This window comes from Lissotriton vulgaris, chromosome 11 (genome assembly GCF_964263255.1).
Source record: "Lissotriton vulgaris chromosome 11, aLisVul1.2, whole genome shotgun sequence".
NCBI lineage: Eukaryota > Metazoa > Chordata > Amphibia > Caudata > Salamandridae > Lissotriton > Lissotriton vulgaris.
In genome coordinates, this window is record NC_141699.1 from 251910072 (window position 1) to 251933567 (window position 23496).

A 23496-nucleotide genomic window follows, 5' to 3' on the forward strand; every position below is an offset into this window, starting at 1 on the left:
CATTAAAAAGGAGACTTTAATATTGATTAATTCACTTATATCTAAGTTTGTGTGGCAGGATGGGAAAATTAGGAGATCTATTGAACTATTGTCTCTTCCTATTGATAAAGGCGGCCTTGCTATAACTAATATGGTATTATATTACTGGGCAGCACAATTAAAACAGTTTACACCTATGTTTAAAGGATATAGCGAAGAGAATTCAGAGGGCCGTGCTGAAATACCGCCAATATATGAACTTATAGTTGGTCGGGAGGCAAAAGGCTTGTTATTGCGAAAAACTGAGACAAGAAATTATAAAGACTTTAAAGGTGAAATTATGATTAATGCTTGGAAAACTTGGAGTAAAATTGCTAAATATAGTCAAGTTGAGAAAGTTAATCGCTATACACCACTTTTTCATTCTAATCTTATTCAAGGACAGGATTCAGATGCCTTTTTAAAACAATGGGCCAAGATAGGAATTAAGACAATAGGTGATTTTCTAATAAATGACTATGACACAACTTTTCTAGATGTAAAAATTAAATATAAACTATCGAATGGGGATTTTCTGAAGTTTGCACAGATATTTGCTACACTAAAAGCTAAGGATTCACTATTCTGCTTGCATAAGTATGAAATCATGGATGTAATATTTAGAACAAACACTAGAATTGGAACCTTATATAATATTCTTTTAAGTATGAAGAATGATGATCTTGATAAAACGGAAAAAAATGGTGTTTAAAATTGAATAATCCAAATGTGGATCTAAACCAGGTGTTAAATATGAGCCAAATGTTATTGATGGCAAGTAATCTTAAGGCACAATTGTACAAAACTATCTTTGACCTTTACTTTACCCCTGCTAAACTATTTACATGGGGCAAACGGGAGAATGATTTATGCCCAAGATGCACTCAAGGGCCGGCAACCCTTACGTTTTATACCTGTCCTAATTTGACATCAGTTAAAAGTATGATAATTCCTTTTGGGAGGAAATTTTTGGACATATAATACCAGAATCCGAAACTCTATTTCTCTTTGGCCATGACCATACCTTAAATCTGGAAAAATATGAAGAAAGATTAGTTTTTATTGGCATGGCTGTTTCAGGATACTTCTATCTGCGAGATGGAAAGATGTGGTTAGCACGCTTTTTGGCAGTTTATAGATATGAATCTGCAATATTTAAAACAAGAGGGTTACAATCTAAACTACGAGGAGATATGCTTTGGCGTCCAATAACTGAATGGAAAAATCGCCTTGTCCCTGGTGGTATTGGATGATTGGTGACTATACTTATAATTGACTTTAGAGTTTGTTTATATTGTTGTATAATCTCTATCTTTCTAAATGTTATTTATGTTGATTTTTTAATCATTTCTGTGAATTTCAAACCCTGCGATTTATTTATTCATAATACTGTGTTATTTGAGTTAATTCTGAATTGATGTACTATTGCAATGATACCCTACTTATTATGCCTGAATAAAATAAAATTTAAAAAAAAGGATACAAATAAACTTTCAACTGGCGCCTGCCGCCATATTGCAATTTACACCGCCATATTGCAATGCACACCGGGGAGAACCCTTTTTAATGAATCAACAATGGGGGTTATGCATACATGCCAACATTTCAGGAGAGCAAAGTGGGAGATTTAAAAAAAAAAATCGGGAGAATGGGACACTGAATCGGGTTACTGGCATGTATGGGCTTTGGAAGTGTGCTGCTTTAGGATCGGACATTTGAAACGTAAATACACGTTTTTTTCTTACCTTTCAGAAGCATGGAGCATAATGGCAGGCAAAGAGGGTGATGCAATTGTTAGGCACTGGCCTGGCAGGTTGTTGGCTGTGCATGCACCCCCCACCCCCTGTGGCAGCCCGGGCTGAAACAGCCCCCCCCCCCAATACTTCGCAGGTCTTCAAAAGACGATTCCCTTGTTAATGACGCTTTGTTGGTTTTTCACCCCTTCGAGAGCCCCTGCATCGCCACTCTTTGTTGGAAGAATTAGCACTTTACACAATACCAAGCCCTGTCAGCTGAACACCCCGAGGAATCGGGGTTTTGCTTGTAAGAATCGGGAGGCGGAATACTAACCTTCAAAACGGTAGTCTCACGACTGAATCGGGAGGGTTGGCATGTCTGGTTACGTTAATGACCCTGCCCTTTCAGCCTCCTCCAGGACCAGGGCATTGTACTTTAGAACGGTGCCCGGCGCTGGTGGCATGATTGCTTAGGGCAAGCCTCCGATTCGGTTCACTTCACACTTCATACCAAGTACGTCTGTTTATTAGCAAGCAGCGTTGGTTTTGCTACTTACGGTTACTTATGGGCTGCACTGCCTTTATAGGCCAGCTGGTGCCTGCTCTCTACGTCGAGCTAACCTGCTGGTTATTTGTGGAGTGCGTGTGGGTAAGGACGTGGCAGTTTGTAAAAAATCTATGCACGCTGACGCACAGCCCTACCCCCGCAGAACCAAGTCCTGCCCAATCAGTGTCCCGCCCACCGAACACTGAACTAAGGGCCTAAGGAAAATTCGCATAACGGATATGGTTGGAATCTTTCTCTTATTGGCTCTGATAGCCACAACACTCTTCACTGGGGACTCGGGAGAGGAACAACACTCTGGGGCATATTTTCAAGGAACTATAGTCGAGTTATCAGCAGTTTATCGCAGCCAAAGTTGCAATAAATGTATCACCCCATTCATAAGCAGGTGCTAACAGCCTATATCATCACTTTACCGACGATAGCAGGCGCAAAATAATATCGCCACAGACGACCCTGGCAACTATAGCTAATGAGATGCAGAGTAGGCGTTCCCGAGCCAAAAGCCGCGACAACACCACTCCGCAACATTCTCAACAACCAGCCAGCTCAGCGATAAGACCCCAAAACAAGCGATAAGGCGCGTTAGCAGCAGGAAACTAACACCTGCTCTGACCTGGTGCCTAGTCGGACGACAGCCTGCACCCCAAAAGGGAGACCTGCCTAGAGCCACACCTGAAGAACAACAGATGCCATGGAGCCACTGAACATGCGGACCGGACACCCAAGAGGGTCACAACACCCACCGCCACCACCCGTAGGAACTCCCCCCACCCCGGGCACTCCCCACCTCACTCGGACCAAGACACTGCACATCAATGGCATGAAAACATGAACAAAAACACCAGCCTGATGTTGCACAATTGCAACAATCAACACACGTGAGTACTGTAATCCTGATTCATTCATTCACCATTGAAAGACCAAACAAAATGTCCCATTCTAATTTGTCTCAAAACAACTATTTTGAAGAGTCATGGCGGGGCATCCCTGGACAATCTGTAAGTCACAGCCCACAAGACAATATTCAAGATAAGAAGGTGTGTCAGGCACTCATCAAAGGAGAGGGAGAGAGAGAGACTGATCAAGGAGCGCAAGGCCAATCGGGCCCTTGGCTCATGCAAACATGCCAACAGCTGCGTGTGTCTCGAAATTGGTACATCCCAAAACACAGGTCTGGCATCAAAGTCAAGGCCAAAACTGCAAGATTCCACCAGAGTTACCTAAGAAACCTAAAACCCTTCCACGCTGTGTCTGACCTTAAAACGGCAGTACAGGCACTAGTCATTTCCAGATTAGAATATGGATGCTCTTCTCTTGCAGGGCTACCCAAGTAATCTCTGACCCCATTGAAAGCCTGACTCAACACCGCCGCCAGACTACTAACCGGCTCAAAGAAATTCGACCACATCTCTCCCAACCTCAAAGCGCTGAAATGGCTTCTCCTAGAGGCCAGAATCCAATTTAAACTGGCCTGCGTTACTCACAAAACTCTTTATAATAACTCCCCTACATTTCTCGCACAAAAACTCGTGATATCAGGAGGACCCAGAAACTCCAGATCTTCCAAAGACCTAATGCTGCAACCTGCACACTTCTGGAAGAAAAAAATCTATAATCTGGCTTTCACTGGAGTTGCGCCAAGGATTTGAAACTCACTCTCACCCGCCATCAGAAGACTTCTGTCCTTGGCACACTTTAAGAAGGAGACCAAAATCTTCTTAATGGGTATATACCTTGCCAGATAAACTCGTTACATTATTTTTCAATGGACAATACCTATTCCTGCACTCCTGGAATTCCTCCAAGAGTTGAGACTATGTGACTTCTTGTAAAATGTACCTACCTGTTTTAATTTCTTTCCTACATGTAGCCGGGACTTTAGACTGCGTGTTTCCTTGCATTATGTATCCCCTATTTTACCCAAGTGATTCCTCCCTTCCCAACGCTTTGTACTCCACCCTTAATACTGTAAAGTGCTCTGATACCCTCACAGGTCTGGTTTGCGCTCTATAAAACTATAAAATAAATAAATAACATCACATTTAAGAAATGCAAGCAGTAGTCAGACTAAAATTAGGTATGAAAGCTCCTTTGTCTCAACACACAAGGCGGAAGGCCAACCAAACCCCCGACCTTGGTCCTGAATGCGTCTGGCACACCCTGCGTGAGATACCATACCAGCATCCTACGACTGCCACACCACGAACTACGCTAATGAAAGACCAAAGTGCCCACACACAATTGTCACTGCATGACCTACACCTGCAAGGGATGCCCTTGACACTGGTTAAAAATACCCACATGTCCAAATATTGCACACACATACGACTTACTGCCCAGAGCTGTGGCATATCGTCCACCAAACTGCTGCCGGTCTAAGGATTGCATGTGCTACGAGACTAACAAACGCAATGGCAAGCCAACCCGGGCACATGCACAACCCCTGTCACATGGAACTGTACCGGGCATGAATGCTGCATCTGTTGGGATCACTGACAATGGCAGTGTTGCAAATCAGTTTCTGTCTGAGTTTCCGTCTTGCCTACTTCACCTGCATCCAGCCCTGGTTCCACTGTCGATCCTGCACATTCCAGTGGCCCATGGAGGTCTGCCTATCCAACTAGCTGAATTGGATTATGACCTGACAGTGCGCCCCCTGTTGGCCCATGAACAGCAGTATCACCGGGAGACCCGTGCATGGGACGCACTGATCTTTGGCGTATGTGCTGGCAGTTGTGCATGGGAGATTCCACAGCTCCTTGTGTGCAGTGACCACATCAAGGCGCTCCCTTATTGGGCTGTGTTGCGGATTGGGGAAACGGCATGGACTGAGCACATCTGCCCGGACCAGTTAATGGATTGGCTCATCCTGGTGTTCCTTGAACCTGACAACGACGAACTATTGGAACACATTGCCCATGAAGCGGCCCTCGCATTCATGGACGAGTAACTACGTTCCTGCAGCCACATCAGATTGACACCCACAGCATCTTGGGGAATGCTCTCATATCCCATCACAACAGTTGACATGTCTGCCTTCGTCTGGACTCAGAATGCATGTGCGTGGAACTACGCGTGTGTACACACACCTGTGTAAGGTGATGGAATTCCATGGTCGGAGCAGCACAGCGTCGTTTGGCAACGTTACCAATTCGGACATACTGCTGGGGGGAAGAGTACACACATGGCAATGTAGCACGACATGTGACCTTGTCGGACCCTTTCACCTGATCACTGTCAGCAGAGCAGACAGTCTGCACAGTCCGGTGGCAGAGCACTATGCAGACCCCATGGGCTGTGAGTTATGTCCCCTCACACGGGGCAATGGGTAGACACCAAACATCACATGACTCGTCCAGCAAGGCAAGGTGGGCTAAGACCGTTGCCATCCGTAATGATTTAGTGTACATTTTTGGCCCCCCATTCCTTGCACATCGACATGTTCCCATGCTGCGTGTAAGTGTCTTAAGCATTTCCCTGCATGTTGTGGCCCTTGCCTTGTACATACTGACACGCACATGCCAATAAAGTCTATGCAACTTCACTGGTGTCTACCTGTGATGAGTGTTGATTAGATTGACAAATCGTGTGCCACAATGAGCATCGTCCCTACACAGGGAGGGACTGACTGACACATGTGCAATGGGGGTGGGTCCCTATTGACAGCTCCACCTCTGTGAGACAGACATTGTTTTGGGATAGCTGCTGGCAGACCTGTGCACTTGCGATTCTTCAGCAATGTGAGTATGGTGTCCAACCTCTGACCATGTGGAGCTATGTTATACATCAAAAGAGAATGTGTTCTCACAGATGTGTATGAGTTGGCATGCAAATTGAAGTTCTGTTGTCACGTGATGTAGGACACCACTTCTGGCCTGCTACCGATTTGGTCATTCCTACTCACAGCCCTATTCAATACATGGACGTGTGCCTACATTAGGGGGTTACGAGATTGTTGTTCATGTGCAATGAGGTTGCAGCTAGTACTCAGACTAAACAGTCATCTAATTGGCCATGTGGCTTAGTGTTAAACATGCGCATTGATGTAATTTACCAGGGTGTACCTTCTTGTGCAGTCATTGTCCCTACATCCATCCATACTTTCATACTTGAGTGAACATAGTCATGACACATCTATGTGATTTCGAATGTTTTATTCACATTCTGGTGAATGCCGGAGCTGGTGCTGTACCTCTCACATAATGGGCACGTTAAGCAGTGTTTTACTTAGTTATTTTCTTTAATGCTTTCGTATTGCTCAGGTCACGTGATTTGGTTTGAATTACACTACTTGTGTGGAATGAAGGGGTTTCACCTGTGGTGTATCACAGAGTGTATTATTGAGCTTCCTTGGTGCACAATTTTGATGGTTTCTTGGATATCGCTAATGGTTGTCACGCTGCCTGCCAGCCACGGTGATGTTATACTGATTACATTTGCAGCAGATTCAGATTTCCTTTTTGGTCACGTTACAAGTTTAATAATTTCATTATTTCATCATTTCAAATCGACGAGAGAGGAGATAGATACTCAATGTACATTTTTGGCATTGTAGTTAAAAAGTTTTCTTAATAAGTTCCAAAATGCTTGCTTACAATTTACAAAGATGCCAATGAGAAACTAGAAACTGAGGGGCATATTATCAAGGACCAGTGTTAAAATTATCGCTGTTTTATCGGCAGGAAACTGCAGATAAAACGGCAATAATGGGCTTGATAATATGTCCTTGGTAATTCCCATAGAAGCCCATGTTCTGATGTTAACATGGGCTTCTATGGGAATTAACAAGGGCGTATTATCAAGCCCATTATCGCCGTTTTATCGTCAGTTTCCTGCCGATAAAACGGCGATAATTTTAACACCGGTCCTTGATAATATGTCCCTAGGTTCGTTGTGTGAGGTGTAGTACAGTGTGCATGCCCATACTAGGGTGTTGACTTTAAAATGGCACTGCGCACACACCACATTGAAAATAAAAAACGTGCGACTGAAAACACAATGGGTGGATGTGTATCATATTTTAATATCCTGTATGCCTCTCTACAGTGTTTAACTCTCAGATTTCTACATATCTGGCGGAGCCAGTGCGACCTTGCCTTCTTCTAGCCTTGGCAGATGAAGAATACATGAATATCTGTCTCCTCTATATTGCTACAAGCTGGGCAACCTTAATCAGAACTGACCGCCCATTTACTAGTAAATGTGAGCAGTGGGAGAAACCCGTGTCTGAATTGAAGATATAATATATTGCAAAAGACACACAATTGATGGACAGAATGCAGAACAAATCAAGACATTCATCCCCATTTAAGAGATCTGGGTTAAATCCATCATTTATTTGCTCACCATGCCACCCCAGTTTAGACCTGGCCATATACAAATCAGTCTTGACCCTGTGCCTCATGGGAACAGTCCAGCCCGAACTGCCAAGCCAGGTCCTCCCTGGACCGAAACCAAAACAGATCCTAGGATGCTTGTTTCCAGTCCAGGAAGGACCTGGCCTGGCAGTTCAGGCTGGACTGTTCCCATTGGGTGAAGGGTCAAGACTGATTTGCATATTGCTGGGTCCGAACTGGAATGGCATGGTGAGCAAACAAACAATGGATTTAGGCCCAGGTCTCTGTCCTGGGGTGAATGTATGACATTGTTCTGCATTCTGTCCATAAACTGTTTTTGCATTTGGCACCCCGAGTGGGATGGGTATGCTCAGACGTGAGTCCTGTGCTCTCCATGCCACTGGAATCAAGCTATCCTGGCTGATAAGCGCTGAAAGCCCGAAACCGGTCCTAGGATGCTTGTTTCCAGTCCAGGGAGGACCTGCTTGGCTGTTCGGGCTAGACTGTTCCCATGGGGCACAGGGTCAAGACTGATTGCATATGGCTGGGTTCAAACTGGAATGGCATGTGAGCAAAAAAACTATGGATTTAGGCCCAGATCTCTGTACTGGGGTGAATGTATGACATTGTTCTGTCCATCAATTGATCTTTTTGATATAATATTGTGGTCAAAAGTGGCAGAAAGTCATCCAAGACTAGTTCTAGGCTGTATTGGTCTTTGACTTGTAAAAACGTGAGTGTTAGGTAACCAGCTGTGGAATTCGTTGTGGCCTGGGTTCGTTTATGTTCCTTATAGCTCTCCACTAGGGTATTCCTGGGGGTAGCAAGGCAGAATTCTTCTGCATTGGTCCACAGGTTACGTCTCCCTATTGCAGCACAGTGGTTCCTAATATGTACCAAACAGGCGAGTTTGCCTGTGCCCGAAGCCTCAGCACAACGCCAGAATAAAAGAGATTCAAGGGTGGCTTCATCAGAAATTGGTTTAATCCACAGGTCAAGAAGTAGAAGAGGGGAGCTGGGGGGAAGACCAAGAAGGTGCCTAGTAAAGGCGTTCTCAGAGTTTACTAAGGAGTCCAGGGGGCGATGGCCCCAGATTTTGGCACCATACAGCGCATCACCCCTAGCTTGAACTTTGTACATTTCAACTGACAGGCTTAGGATTTTTGGGGATCAACTCCTGTACACCTTAGTTAAGGCCCCCGTTGATTGTGCTAGCTTAAAACTTGCTTTCTGGATTTGCGCTCACCAATCCAGTTTTTCTGTAAGCGCGATGACAAAATATTCAAAGATAGAGACGCTCTCTAATGGTTTTCCGTCTAGATGGGGATTGGAGCGAGTGCTAGTGCTTGCATTGAAGATGGAGGGGCAGATTTACGACTTCTGGCGCATATCTGCTAATCAGCAGAGATGCGCCAGAAGAGTTGCAACGCATCTGCCCACCCGTGCGCCACCACTGATGCGCCGCATTTACAATGCGGCGCACCGTGGCGCTCAGATGGGCAGATGCATGACGCATCCCCGGCGGAAATGCGGCACATTGCTGGAGTTGCGTCACAAGCGCGACGCAGCTCCAGCAAGGCTCGGGGGTGCCCTATCTCTAACATGCTACGCGTCAATCCTTACGCCTGCTTCAGGCAGGCGCAGGGTTTTGACACAGCATGGCCCTAAAATTGACTGAGTGAAATCTTGTAGATTTCACTCAGCTACTTTTAGGAAGCGTTCCTGCACCGGACTCCCCCACCCCCCCTGCGCAGGAATGCCTTCTTGTGGCACAGGGCTTTACAACGTGACGCATCTCCCAGATGCGTCACGTTGTAAGTACCCCGCACCATGGCACTGGATTTGCGCCGCCGCTGCATCACAAAAGTGACGAAACTGCGGCGTAAAAGAGAAGCAAGGGGCTTGTAAATCTGCCCCCATATATTTGTTTTTTGTGGGTTGATCGCCAGGCCCCAATTTCTACAGAAATAACGAAATTATTAAGGACCTTCTGGATTCCCATGGGTGATTTAGACAGAAGGAGGGTATCATTCACGAACATCATCGCTGGGATTTTAACGATTTGCAAGTTTGGGGGCATCAATGTCTAACTCTGTGGTTAGTGACTTGACTAAGCGGTTGATAAAAAGGCAAAAGAGTGTCAGGGCCAGGGCGCAACCATGGCATACACCTCTTCTACCAGCAATGGGGCATTAAGGTCGCCATTTTTCCCCATGCCTTGTTTGGGCATAATTCCCTTGGTGGAAACGTTCAAATAAGTGGCATAGATAGGGTGGGACGTCCATGTCTAACAGGAGTGCCCACAGTTTCCCCCTTGGAACCAAGTCAAACGATGACTTAAGATCTACAAAAATAAGTTTGAGGCTGCCACCCTCTAGAAGTACATACTTCCAATATAACATTTGGAGCCTAAAGGTGTGATCGATTGTTGAAATATTGGCTCTAAACCCAGCTTGGAGGGTGCTAAGTACCTTGTGTTCGTCCATCCAGCTCTGTAACCATCCAAGAAGAACCCCGGCGAATAATTTTTGACTTACGCCAATGAGACTAATTGGACGGTGATTTGCGGGTAGAAGTGACGATCCTTTTTTAAAAATAGGTATATTTTCAGCCCCAGCCCAAGTGGTGGGTGTCGTCATTCCACAGAGTATGTCATTAAATAAGGTGCACAGATAGGGGATCCAGTTAGCGGGTTCTGAGGGGAAAAAGGTCACCTGGGATCTTGTCAAGCCCCGGGGCCTTGGAGGGTAGGGTCCTATTTACTGCCTCTGATGTCTCTTTTAGGGTGATAGGTGGGGCATTTAATCTAGTGTGACAAAAGAGTGGAGCCCATTGAATCGACAGCATCCTGCTCCCTCACATATAGAGATTGGAAATGTGCCCTCCAATCGCTCTCTGCTATATTGGGTTCTACTGCACTTTTGGATTTCTGTGAAACCCTGTTGACTATACTCCAGAATGTTCGCATATCATGAGCACTTAAGGCATTGTTCAGTGAGACCCGTTTCTCATTTTCCCATGTAGTTTTTGCTTGCAAAATGCTTTATTGTGAAGTATTTTTTTCTCTCGGATTGGGGGCCCATCATTTTTTTTTGATTGCGGGGATAAAGATGTGACTTAGCCTTGCGGCAGCTTACATTATACCATGGATGATTTGAAATTCCAACCCCTTTCCTTCTTTTAATTGGATAAGTATGTTGGCCAGACTCTTTACTAGGTTTTGGTGATTGTTCGATATTTCAGAAAGAGAGTTTGGAACCCCAGCAATACCAGTTAATTGTTCCACTGGGATTGATGGGGTTTAATAATTTCTGTTATTGTGACATACATTTTAAGCATGGTTTGGCACATTTTTCTTCTGTGAAGCAATAGCACGTGTTTATTTTATTTTGACAGCACGTTTTGATAATGATTGCACGAAATGCATGTTTTACACATTTTTACAGGTTGATTTATGTTTTTGGCTAAGGGATTTTCTATGGTTACTGATGGGTCTTTCCTTATATTATAGTTTCCCCTGTTTGGCTACCACCTGCATGGCTGTGCATCTTGAGTTTGGCGCACATGGTGCAGAATTGATGTTCAGAGATGTAACACGCTCATCTGGGTACTTTCACATTGTAGCACCCCGTTTTCCAGAGGAGAGTATTCCAGGGTATCCACCCAGTAAAACTGTCCTTCAAGCGTGTTAGTTATTGATATTTGTATCTTTGGGTGGGGGCTAATTGATATTCTTGTAAGTTTTCAAACTATTTTACATTTCCCTGATGAAGGATGTCTCACAGGGACTCTATACCCACCAATCTCCATTTGTTAAAGCCTGCAAGCTTCTGGACTTCTTTTAGAGTTATCTCCTTCTACAGTGGAGTGGCCAGCGTCAGCTTTCCATACCAACCAATTTCTATTTGAGCATCACCCCACACCCTCATGATCCCCCTTGTAAGTGTGGGCAGATGTTTTCTTTCATTTTTCCCATACATTTATTGGACATACATGGCCAGCTCTGTCTGTGGCAGGTCACTACGTGTAGCTGGTGTGCTATGGGATGCGAACCCCCAATCATTAATAACATACAGTTTTGTCAACGCATGGTAGGTCCAGAGATCTGGCAGGGCTATTCCCTCTCATATAATTATTTTTTGATTTATATACGCAAGGTGCAGTAAAGTTGCTGATTGCAGATGGAGAATTCAATAGTCTAAGGTTTTGTGGTATGTACTGCATCCTTATACAAAATTGAGAAGGAATGGGCATGCTAATTTTTCATTTTTGTAATGATTGACAACCAGATAAACAACTAAGACTTGTTTCGATCTTTGTTTCTGTTTCACTTCAGTTCTGGCTCAGAAAACCTAAAAAGGCCTACAGGAAGTGTACCCTAATGTCCCAAGGAAAAACTCTTAAGAAAACTACCACTTAACCTTTACAGGTGATTACTTAGGTCTGGATAATAGCTGCAGGAAAATAGGGTGGTATGCAGTCTAACATGAGAACATTTGTAAGTAAACATCTCTTTTCTTACATGCCTCCTTCCCCGCTATTCCCTTATCTAAAAACCCTTCCCTCGCCTGGCCACTTCAATAGTCTGTGCCACAATGGTGTTCTGATTTGGTGGTGCCAGGAGGTGGACCCTTGAGTGTTTGTGTAAGTCCAGTGGAATGAGATCATTGCATCACTTGGCAATGTCAGTGTCTTGATTGACTCTGTTAACGCCATCTAGTTTTGACAACAACAAAAGCAGTTGCACTGTGGTGCAGATTACTAAATTAGGACTTTTTTAGATTTTAAATACAGGCCAGTCCACAGAACGGGCAATTCGAAGGGTGGTGAGGAGTCTGCAGTTAGACGAGGTAGACATCAAAAAGAGCATTTCAAAAGGTAAGTAACTCGGTCTTCTGATGGGTATTTCTAGCCACAAATTCCTCATCTTTCGAATAGTTACCAAAGCAGCATCTCTCAAAGATAGAGGGTCTCTGAGGTTTATTCAAACCAAAAAGTCCTGGAGAACTAAACAGGCAAAATGCCCTTCCCGCCGGACTTGGGTGTCGGAATAATAGTGCTTGGTGAACGTGTGCGCTGATACCTAAGTCGCGGTCTGACAGATTTTCAGAACAGGGACTGTTCGTGCTAATATAGTGGGAGCAGGTTTGGCCCTGGTGGAATAAACCCTCAAGCTTTCTGGAGGCAGATTGTTGGCCAGTGCATAGCAGGTCTTAAAGGAGATCACTTTTCACTGTGGCAGTCTTTTTCTGCACTGCCTTACCTTTCTTTGCTTCAGAGAACCACACAAAGAGCTGATCATCTACCCAATGGTCTGTTGTGTGATTAATCTAGAAACTCAGCCATCTTTTGGGGTCCAGTTGATGGAGTCTCTCCACCTCTTTCGAGGGGCGAGGCGAAGCAAAGAACATTGGAAGGGAAATAGTTTGCCTACCGTGAAATGTTTGGCAAAAAAGATGCCCTGGTCCTCAATAGCATTTTGTATGGGAAAAAGGTGGTGTATTGTGGCTGTATCAAGAGAACCTGGAGCTCACTCATGCAGTGGTCTGAGGTGATTACAGTGAGAAATGCAGTTTTGAGAGTCAATAGGGGCAGTGAACAACCGCGAAAATGTACAAATGGAGTGCAGATGAGAAAAGTGAGGACCAAATTAAGGTCTTACTGTGGCATTACTAACGGTTTGGGGGAAAGCATGCATCAAACCTTTCATGAAATGAATCACACCATGATTCAAACAAAGACGGTTGGTCCAGAGAATGTCAAAATATCTGAGAAATAACATTTAAAGTAGCTATGACAAAGCCTTGCGCGGCTATAGACAGAACAACCACTAACACATCCAATAGTTTGCTTTGTAAGGGGTCAGTGTTGGAGACTCCACACCAAGCTACAAACTTGTCGCAGCACCTAGACTTTCCAGAGGGACGCCTGGATGCAAGGATGACATCCACAACCTCTGGTAGAGGTTTGAATGCAGTCTACTGCTGCCATTCAATCTCCAAGCCCAAAGGCTTACCTTGCACAGGTTTTGCTGCAGAAGTCTGCAATGCTACTGTGACAGAAGATCCTCTTGCAGCAGTAGCCTAAAGGGAGGACAAATACACTTGCACTGATGTTCTGGGTACCGTGCCCTCATGGCAATCCAGAGCCACTAGGATGACTTGGGCCAGGTAGTTTCTGATCTTTTTCATTACTTGGGCTAGGAGACACCATGGTAGAAAGACATACAGGAGTCCTGTGCTCCACTTCTGACTGAATGCGTCTCCTACAGAGAGCTTTCTTGGGAACACTAACCAGCAACAGTTTTAACTCAGCATGTTCTTGACAGTGGCAAACAGATCTAGCCAGGGTTCTCTCCACAGTTCGAAGATGCCCTGCTCCACCTTGGGGTGTAATCACCATTTGTCACCCACTAGGCGCCATTGGGTCAGATTGTCTACCTTAATGTTCAAAGATACCACAAGGTGGTTCATGATCCGGGTCAGGGAGGCTTTTAGTACCAGATGAATGGCCCACTGCTCCAACAGATTGATGTGGAGTCGCCCTTCCACCAAAGTATTCTGATCTCCTCCCTGCCCAGGTGACCTCCCCAACCCAGTAGTAACACATTTGTCACCACTATCATTTCTGGGTGGGGGAGGGAGATTACAACTAAGGACATCAAGTGGAGATCTTGTGTAATCTCCCCCGAACCCTGGATGACATCAGACATGTTTACTTGGTGCTGGGTCCCCTGAGACTTCAGATCCCACAGCAGAGGTCTGCTAGACCACCTGGCAAAGAGAACAAGCAGGATGGCAGTATGCATGCAACCAATAGTCTAAGAAGGCTCATGCCCACTCTCCTCGAGATTCAGGACTGAGGCTAAACCATTGAGATCATGGCTTGAATGTCCTGGACTTGTTGCATCAGAAGAAAGGCCCTGACAGCCAGAGAAACTACTAAGTCTTGTTTTGATCTTTGTTTCTGTGCCAGTTCAGGTTTGGCCTCAGAAAACAAACCTAAAATAGTCAGCAAGAAGTGGACTCTAATGTCTACAGGGACAACACTTAAGGAAACTATCATTTAACCTTTACGTGTGATTACCTGGGTCTGGATATTAGGTGCGGGAAAAAAAGGTGGCGAAAGCGAGAGTCTAACTTCAGACCATTTGTGAATAAATTTCTCTTTCTTACAGTTCTCCTTAATGGCGGTTGCCTTCTCTAAAAATCATTCCCTCTCGAGGTAGCAGGTTAGGAGAGGATAGTGTCCAGAAGAGCTCCTACTAATGGGGGCCTCTATGTAGGAGCCAGGTGTGACTTCGGCTTGTCGATCACAAACCCCAACAATGTTATTCTGAAGGTAAACTTTGACCAATTGTGTCAAGCCTACCTTCAATAGGGAGCCATTGAGAAAGGGGAAAACTGATATTCCCAACCTCCAAAGATGTGTGCAGCCAACGCCATTGCTTTCATGAATACCTGAGTTGTACTGGTAAGGGTGGAGAGGAGCAAGGAAACTGAAAATGCTCCTGGCCGATCTTAAACTGCAGGTAGTGTCAGTGGGACAGCAGGACGGGCACATGCAAGTATGCATCCTGCAGGTCCAGGTGAAAGGACAATCCAGTTGCCTGGATCCAGGGCAGAAAGAACTTGGGACAAAGTGATCATTGTGGATTTGTCCTTCTAGAGGAAGTATTTAGAGGGCAAAGGCCCAAAGTAGGACTAAGGCCTCTGTCATTCTTTGGCATAAGAAAGTAGCGGGAGTAGCAACCCATTCCTACATCTGAGGACAGTACCATCTTAATGGCCTTTGATCAACACAGCCTGCCTCTTGTCACAAGATGAAAAGCTGCTTCTCCAAAAGCGGCTCTGATTTGGGAGGTAGGGCATAGTCCTTTTGGATGTTCTGGAGAACCCATCTGTTGAATGTGATGGTCCGCCACAATGGAAGAGAGTTTTTGAGATTGCTTCCCAAAGGGCGGTCGTGTGTCACCAAGGACATCCTTAAGCAGCAGGAAGGCTGATACCATTCTAATTAATGACCCGCGCAATGTCTGCTCGATCCTTGGGCAGGTAAGGGCTGGGATGACTGCTGTGGTGTTGGCGGGCCTGGTGGTGCCTATTAGCCAGCCCTTTTGAGTAGCCTCAAAAGGGTCAAAACTGCTGTAGAAATTGCCAGGCAGGAATCGAGGTGGCTTTGCATTTATTTAAGTGTTTGGAAGCAGATTCAGTTGTTTCTCCAAAAAGGTGATAACCGTTGAAAAGGCATATCCATTATAGACGCCAGCACGTTCCCAGAAAAGCCAGTGGATATCTTTCACGTGTGACGGGTGAGCACTACACTAGTGCCCACCGCATGCACCAAGCAGTCAGTAGTGTCCAGACAACTGAGAAGATATATTTGACTACATCCTGAATGGTTTGGATAAAAGAGGCTTAGATCTCCTCTGTAACCACCAGCAAGATCTAATTGGCCATATCCCACGGAACAGCATGTAACAATAGACAGACCACATTTACAGAATGCAATGCCAGAGCCATAAGCCACCTACCTGGATCCCAGAAGATTCAAATGGAGCAGCGAAGATAGCTCCTGAATCCCCCTGAGACTTGCCCTCGGTTTACAGGAGGAGACACTGCTCCAGTGGCAAATCCCATGGGGAAAGGGGTTGGATTGGAGAGAGCGGGTAGAGTCAAAGATGATGTCTCGTCTACTCAACAGCAACATTGCAGAAGGCATTGACACCAGTCTGATGAATGGTACTGGCAGATATGGTACCTTTAGTTTTGTTGTTGTTTTGCTTTTCACTTAGATTGTCCATTCAGGTTCATTTATCAAAATGTTCAAAAATCCAGTGAGTATGATTTTAGCCTCAAACCTATAAGTAAATTTGGGTGGGGTTAGCTTCACCCTAGTCCTCTCTGGAAGAGCCCTGCCAAGAGTATGTACAAGTTGAACAAAAACACTGGTTAACTTTGTTTGCAACACGATGTTGGGACTGAGCTCTGCGCGTAATAAAATAAAGTCTGTTAATGCATCTCTGCTTTTCTTCTTGTTCTTTTTCCCATCCGGTGCGAGACTAATGCAGGATGTTCTTTGTGTTGAGGTCGAAGTGGGAGGATCAAGGGGGGCTGACAAGACAGAGTCATGGAAGCCGGGAAACAGGTAAGTGGCAGGCGAAGTGACTAAACGAAGGGGAGGAGTGTGGACGGTCTTTTAATAAGACTTCTATAGAACGTTCATAAAGGTCACATTTTTATTGTATGTAACAAGGAACAGATGTAGGTAATTAATTTGATGAGGCTGCCTTCTAGAAGGTGCTTTAGAATGTTCACAAAGGTCATGTTCTAATTGCTTATAGCACAGAACAGGTGCAGAAGATTAATTGGATAAGGCTGTCTTCTAGAAGGTGTTCTAGAATTTTCACAAAGGTTGCATTCTAATTACTTATAGCAAGGAACAGGTGCAAATGATTAATTTAATGAGGCTGTCCTCTAGAAGGTGTTTTAGAATGTTCACAAAGGTCACATTCTAATTGCTTATAGCAAGAAACAGTTGCACAGGATTAATTTGATGAGGGTCGTCTTCCAAAAGGTTCACCCTGAGGTCATCTATGCCGATTGCCTGATGCTTATTCTGGTGGATTTTCTGGATGTTTCTGTAGCACCTGAAACCTAACCTTGCACATGCATGATCAAACATTTGTAAACAAAATTAGGCCTTTTCAAACAAACCGAGGAACCCCAGCTGCAGCTAGCTATTACCATAGCATGTAGTATGGTCAAAAGGCAGGGTACTAGGCGTTTGGTCATTCATAAGTGTTGCGAGGAATGGTGTGAGTCATGTTGGGATATTGTGATAGTCAAGAGAGGGGCGCTGTGGCAGGAATCCTAACAGCCAGACTGGCAGAAGAGAATATCTATTGCCTGATTGCCACAATAATTTCTACACCCTGTAAACAGGGGGTGTAGCGAATGTATTAGGGTTACCCTTACTGGTGGAAGCTTGAACCAACAAACTCAGGATTCAGATGCTGTGTGAGGAAGTCCTGGTGGTCTGATGCAGGCCTAAAGCACCTGGCCACTTGTCTGTTTAATGGTAGGGCTTGCACAAGTACCCATAAGGGTGCCAGTCAAGACTTAATTAAATGGAAGAACTCAGATGAAGCTGAACCCGTGTGCAAATCTTCAGTCAGTACATTGGTTTTGATTTCCACTAAAGGTAGGTGTTGGTCCAGGACCTTAGCTACCAGTCTAATCAACCCTACAAAAAATGTGCACTCTTCTGTAGCGGATCCAATGGATGACACCAACCCTGTGTCTGGGGAGGTATCCAGTCAACTGGCCTATTGCAAGTCCATGTAAATGTCATCATTATAGTGTGGGCTAAAATCATCCCAAACAGCTCTGTCATCGTTGTCTCGCTGATCAGAATCTGAACCAAAAAGGAGGTGAAGTCTCAGAGGAAGGCTCCTTGGAGGACAAAGGCCTAGATTTTCAAAACAATTACAGAACTCAGAGCAGCAGCAAAAAATGCTGCACTGCATTGTGTGACAGGGAGTAAGCAAGAGAGTGCCATATCTACAGCATTATGGCTCTCTCCTCCCCCCTCATAGCACAAGCGCTGAGTTTAGCTGCTGTGCGCCAGGTACACACCTTTGTGCCATAGTTCAAGGGTGTGTACCTAATTCTATCATAAGTTTTTTCCTGGAAAGCTACCCTTCCAGTACAAAATACTATGCTTAGACACACTTTGAAACCTTTCATACTTTGTATGTATGCTACACAGTGCAGCACACATGCCAGGTCAGAAATGAAAGGAGAAATAAAAACATTTCTCCTTTTAACACCTCCTTTCAAATGGCGTTAACTTGAAGTTGAAAGGATTTGTTAAGTGCACGTTGACCAGGCGGTTTCTTGGCGCTGAGGACAAGTATAAAAGGAGAACTGCTCACTCAGCAAAGGCTTGTGAAAACAGCCAGGTCTTCAGCCGTTTGCGGAACTCCATGTAATGGGCCGTTGTTCTCATAGTAAGAGGTAAAGAATTCCAAAAGGAAGGGGCCAGATAAGAGAAGCTCAGGCCAACATGTTTCTTTCTTTTGAAGCGAGGGATAGGCAGGAGGTTTTTGGTGGCGGATCAAAGGTCACGAGTAGGGACATAGGACTTGAGTTTGGCAGATACATAAACACGGGGGCAGAACCGGATAAGGCCTTAAAGATCAGGCAGCCCAGTTTAAACAGAGAACGTTCAGTGAGGGGTAGCCAGTGAAGGGATTTTAAAAGAGGGGTAGTGTGATGATATTTGGAAAGTTTGTAAACTAACCTTGCCGCTTGGTTTTGGATAAGTTGGAGACGGCGAAGCTTGTGGGCGGGTATACCGACATACAGAGCATTTGCGTAATCCAAACGCAAAATAACCATGGCTAGCAAGATTAGTTTAAGCGCCTCGATGGAAAAAAGCGGGAAATTTTGCGTATGATGCGCAAATTAAAAAAACATGAGGACACCACAGCGCTAACTTGGTGATGCACAGAAAGGTCGCTGCTGACCATAATGCCGAGGCTTTTAACAGTTTTGGAGGGAGAGGGGGAAAAACCAAGGGAAGGGGGCCAGAAGATTGAAGACCAGGGACTGGGAGCGCCACCAGTGAGTACCAGCTCAGTCTTTTTTGGGTTTAGCTTAAGATGGTTCGAGCTCATCCAGTCACTGATAAAAGTCATGACAGATTGAAAATTGAGAATAGAAGAAGAGGAAGAAATATTAAAGATAAGCTGGAGATAATCGGCATAGTTAAATACCGTGACGTCCAGTATGTGAAGGGCCAAGATAAGAGGGAGGATATAAAGATTGAAAAGGAGGGGAGAAAGAGAAGAACCCTGGGTAACACCACAAGTGATGGAACAGGCAGTGGCTGAAAAGCCAGCTACCTGAACGGCCTGCTGACGGTTCTCCAAGAATGAGGAGATCCAAGCTAGAGAGGATCCCCGTAGGCCTGCACTCTTGACACGGTTGACCAAAATAGTGTGGTCGACCATGTCAAATGCAGCCGAGAGATCCAGGAGAACCAAGGCCTGAGAAGAGTTAGCATCGGAGCTGCATCTAAGTTCGTCAAGACAATTGAGGATAACAGACTCCGTTGAGTGCGCAGAACGGAAGCCGGCTTGATGGGGGTCTCAAAAATTCGAAGTCTCAACAAAATAACTTAAACAGGATGTAACATGGCTCTCTAAATGCTTCCCCAGGAAGGGGAGCAGGGAGATAGGACGGAACTTACTGGGAAATGAGGGGTCGGCCTCTGTCTTCTTCAGGATGGGTATAACTTTCGCAGACTTGAAAAGGTCGGAGACCGTCCCCAGTGTGAGAGAATTATTAAGAAGTGAAAGAGGGGGGTCAGGACAAGCAGACAAGACCTCTTTCAGTAGGTGGACAGGACAGCTGTCGGTAGGGGAACCCAATTTGACTTTGGAAAGCAAGATGAGAAAATGTTCCCTAGAAATGTGAGGAAACTTTTCCAGATGATGGATATTGGGCTGGGGAGCAGGCAAGAAAAGTTGGTAGAAGGAGAGGGAATATTCACTTTGATAGTGTTGATTTTGTCAATAAAGTACTCATTGAGGGAGTTACAGAGGGCTTGTGAAGGGGAGGGTTTAAGGGTAACCCTTGCAGCTGCAGCGAGGTCGTGAACAATGGAGAAAGTATCCTTAGGTTTATTAGAGGAAAGAAGAATTTTAGATGTAAAACAGTCCGATTTGGCAGAAAGAATAGACTTTTTGTAATCATGCAGTAAGGTGAGATACACAGATCTTAAGGCGGGGCAGTATCTGAGCCTCCATTGACGCTCTGCTTGCCTAAGGGCCAGTTTTTTTTAACTTTAACTCGGGTGAAAACCATCTGTTGGAATCGTGAAGGCGTTGAGTCTTAAGTAGTTTTAGGGGTACCAACTGGTCGCAGGCAGAAGAAAGCCAGTTGTTAATGGCCGTAGCCTGGTCGTGGAGAGAAAAGCCAGATAGGTCAGGGCAAGAAGATAAGAGAGAGGAGCAAAGAAGGGACATGTCCATATGTCCCCAGTTACGGACCCAGGTGTTAGAAGGGAGCGAGGGTTTGCCCACCTCTTGAGGTCAAAGGAAAAGAAAATTAAATAGTGGTCAGACCAAAGGCAAGGGCTAATGGTCGGGATGGAAATGTCCAAGTTAGCCGACCAAACCTGGTCTAGGATATGACCATGGATATGGGTTGAGGAGTGTATGTGCTGGGAAAAATTCAAATTACAAAGGAGATCAGTGAAATCTTTGGAATAGGAATTCTCCCGGGGGTCAGAAGGCCAAAAATTGAAATCGCCTAGCACCAGAAGGCGAGAATTATTGACAACAAGAGTGTCCAGCAGTTCCCCAATTGCATGAGGGAAGAGGGGCATAGACTGCGGTGGGTGGTAAAAAAGGGCACAGGTTAAAGGGGCGGTGGTGGAAGCTGATCTAATAATAAGGTAATATACTGCCGGGATGGCTACGGAAAGGATCGGCAGAAAATGGAGTTGTGAATGGATAATAATCGCTACACCGCCTCCAGATTTCTCAACTGGCCGATCGGAGTGCAGAACATAAGGATCTGGATAGCTGCCAGGATGTGAGGGGAGGAATCAGGGGAGAGCCATGTTTCGATTGGAAACAACAAGTCAGGCCTAACTGAATGCAGAAATGAGAAGAGCTCAAGCTGATGCTTGGCCAGGGATCGGGTGTTAAGAAGATAGGCTGACAAAGTCTTTGGGGCGAGCTGTGCCGGGAGTGGTAGTGAAGAGAGGGGATGCCCGGCGGGGGACAGGGGGCGTGCTAAGTGGCATAACGAGGGAGGAAAGAACGAGGTAGGATTGGGATTTAAGTTACCACTATCTTGGATTTTTGAGAGGGTGTAACCCGAAATCGCCCAATTACCCTGAAGAGCAAAGAGTTCTTGGGAGGAGTACCTATGAAAATTGGCAGTGTGCCTTGCCCCTAGCCCCGGCCGGCTGCGGACAGGCGCACACTGGCTTGCCTCCAGCGCGCCAGCGGCGCGTTCGCTGCGTGCGGTATAGTGCATGTGGGATATGTAGGCAGCCAAGATAGAGGTGGTGCCGGAGACTCTGCCCCCCAGGGTCAGGTGGTTGCTTGAACTCCCCACACGCCCTCCGCTCAATCAGGCAAGCCCGCATCAGACCGGGGCTGCGGGAACGAGGAAACCGAGAGGGGAAGCAGAGATACTAGAAGAGGAGTGATTACCTTCAGGCAGGTAGGAGGGCATGCGCCGAAAACATAGGGGAATTGCTAGGCAGAAGGAGAATGAGCAGCACCTAGACTTATGTCACCCAAAGAGTAAAAAGTAAAATAAAAAGAAAGTAAATAGTTAAAATCACAGCTGAGCGCAGTTTAAAACACAAGCCAAGACTTATGTGAGAAGGAAACCCCTCTTACACGCGTCCGCTGCGCGCGGTGTAGTGCATGTGGGATATGTAGGCAGCCAAGGAAGAGGTGGTGCCGGAGACTCCGCCCCCCCAGGGTCAGGTGGTTGCTCGAACTCCCCACATGCCCTCCGCTCAATCAGGCAAGCCCGCGTCGGACCGGGACTGTGGGAACGAGGAAACCGAGAGGGGGAGCAGAGATGATAGAAGAGGAGCGATTACCTTCAGGAAGGTAGGAGGGCATGCGCTGAAAACATAGGGGAACTGCTAGAAGGAGAATGAGCAGTGCCTAGACTTATATCACCCAAAGAGTAAAAAGTAAAATAAAAATAAAGTAAATGGTTAAAATCACAGCTGAGCACAGTTTAAAATACAAGCCAAGACTTATGTGAGAAGGAAACCCTGCTTACACTTTCAGCGCTAAACCCTGTCTATTATTGTTTGTAGATAAGGTTTTATGTCAAAAGGCATGGGTGGTTGCATGGGAAAGCCCATGTACCACCCATGTAACGCCCACTTGGTGCTAAGTAACCCAAAGCAGTGCTTGCGCTTTCAGGGTACTTTCCAGTGCAAAATAAGTTTTGCACTGAAAAGTACATTTGGAAAAAAACATTTTGAGTTGATTAGCGTCACTTTTGTGATGCTAATCCAGCGCAAAATGTTTGCAAATATACCCCAACGAGTTCTGTCAGAATCGTAGTGCACTGAGACCGGGTGTGCTGGAGTCACGTTAAGGTGCAACCTCTGTCAGACACCGGCATCAGCACCTGTCCAGTGGTCGGGACAGGTGTTGGTGGAGAAAGGACCAGTTGAGTTATGTGTAGTTGTACAGCAACCTATCACCCAAGCAGTATCCCGGCGCTGAGCAGATGGGGGCCTAGCCACACCTTGTGCAGAGACAGGGGCTATTTCAAGTGCCAGGTTTTCAGCTTCATGTGAAACTCAAGATATGAGGCTGAGGCTCTGATAAGCAGTAGGTTGTTTCTCACTTTAAGAGCAATGTAAGAGAAGGTATGACCTCTTAATCTAGTCCTATGTATGCCAGGGATGTGTGCGAGTAAGAGTCTGGCTGAGTGGAGGTGTCTGGGTGGTTTGTGAAGAGATGCAGCTACTGAGGTAAGCAGGGCAAGTGTTGTGTCGTGCTTTAAAGGTTAGGTTAATGAGTTTGAACCGTGCAAGCTTGAGTATAAAGTCAGTGGAGCTATGATATGATAAGAGATGAGCTCCTTGAGGTGTGGTGTGATGTGTGGGAGGTTGATGGTGATTCTGTCTGCCGAGCTCTTATTGGTTTGTAGTCTTTTGGTTCGTTATTTGTTGATCCTGAATTAGCAGGAGTTCACGTAGTCCAGGCTCCTGTTGATAACGGCGTGTATGACAGTTTTGCAGGTGTTGCTTGGGAGCCACTAGAAGATTTTTCTAACCTCTT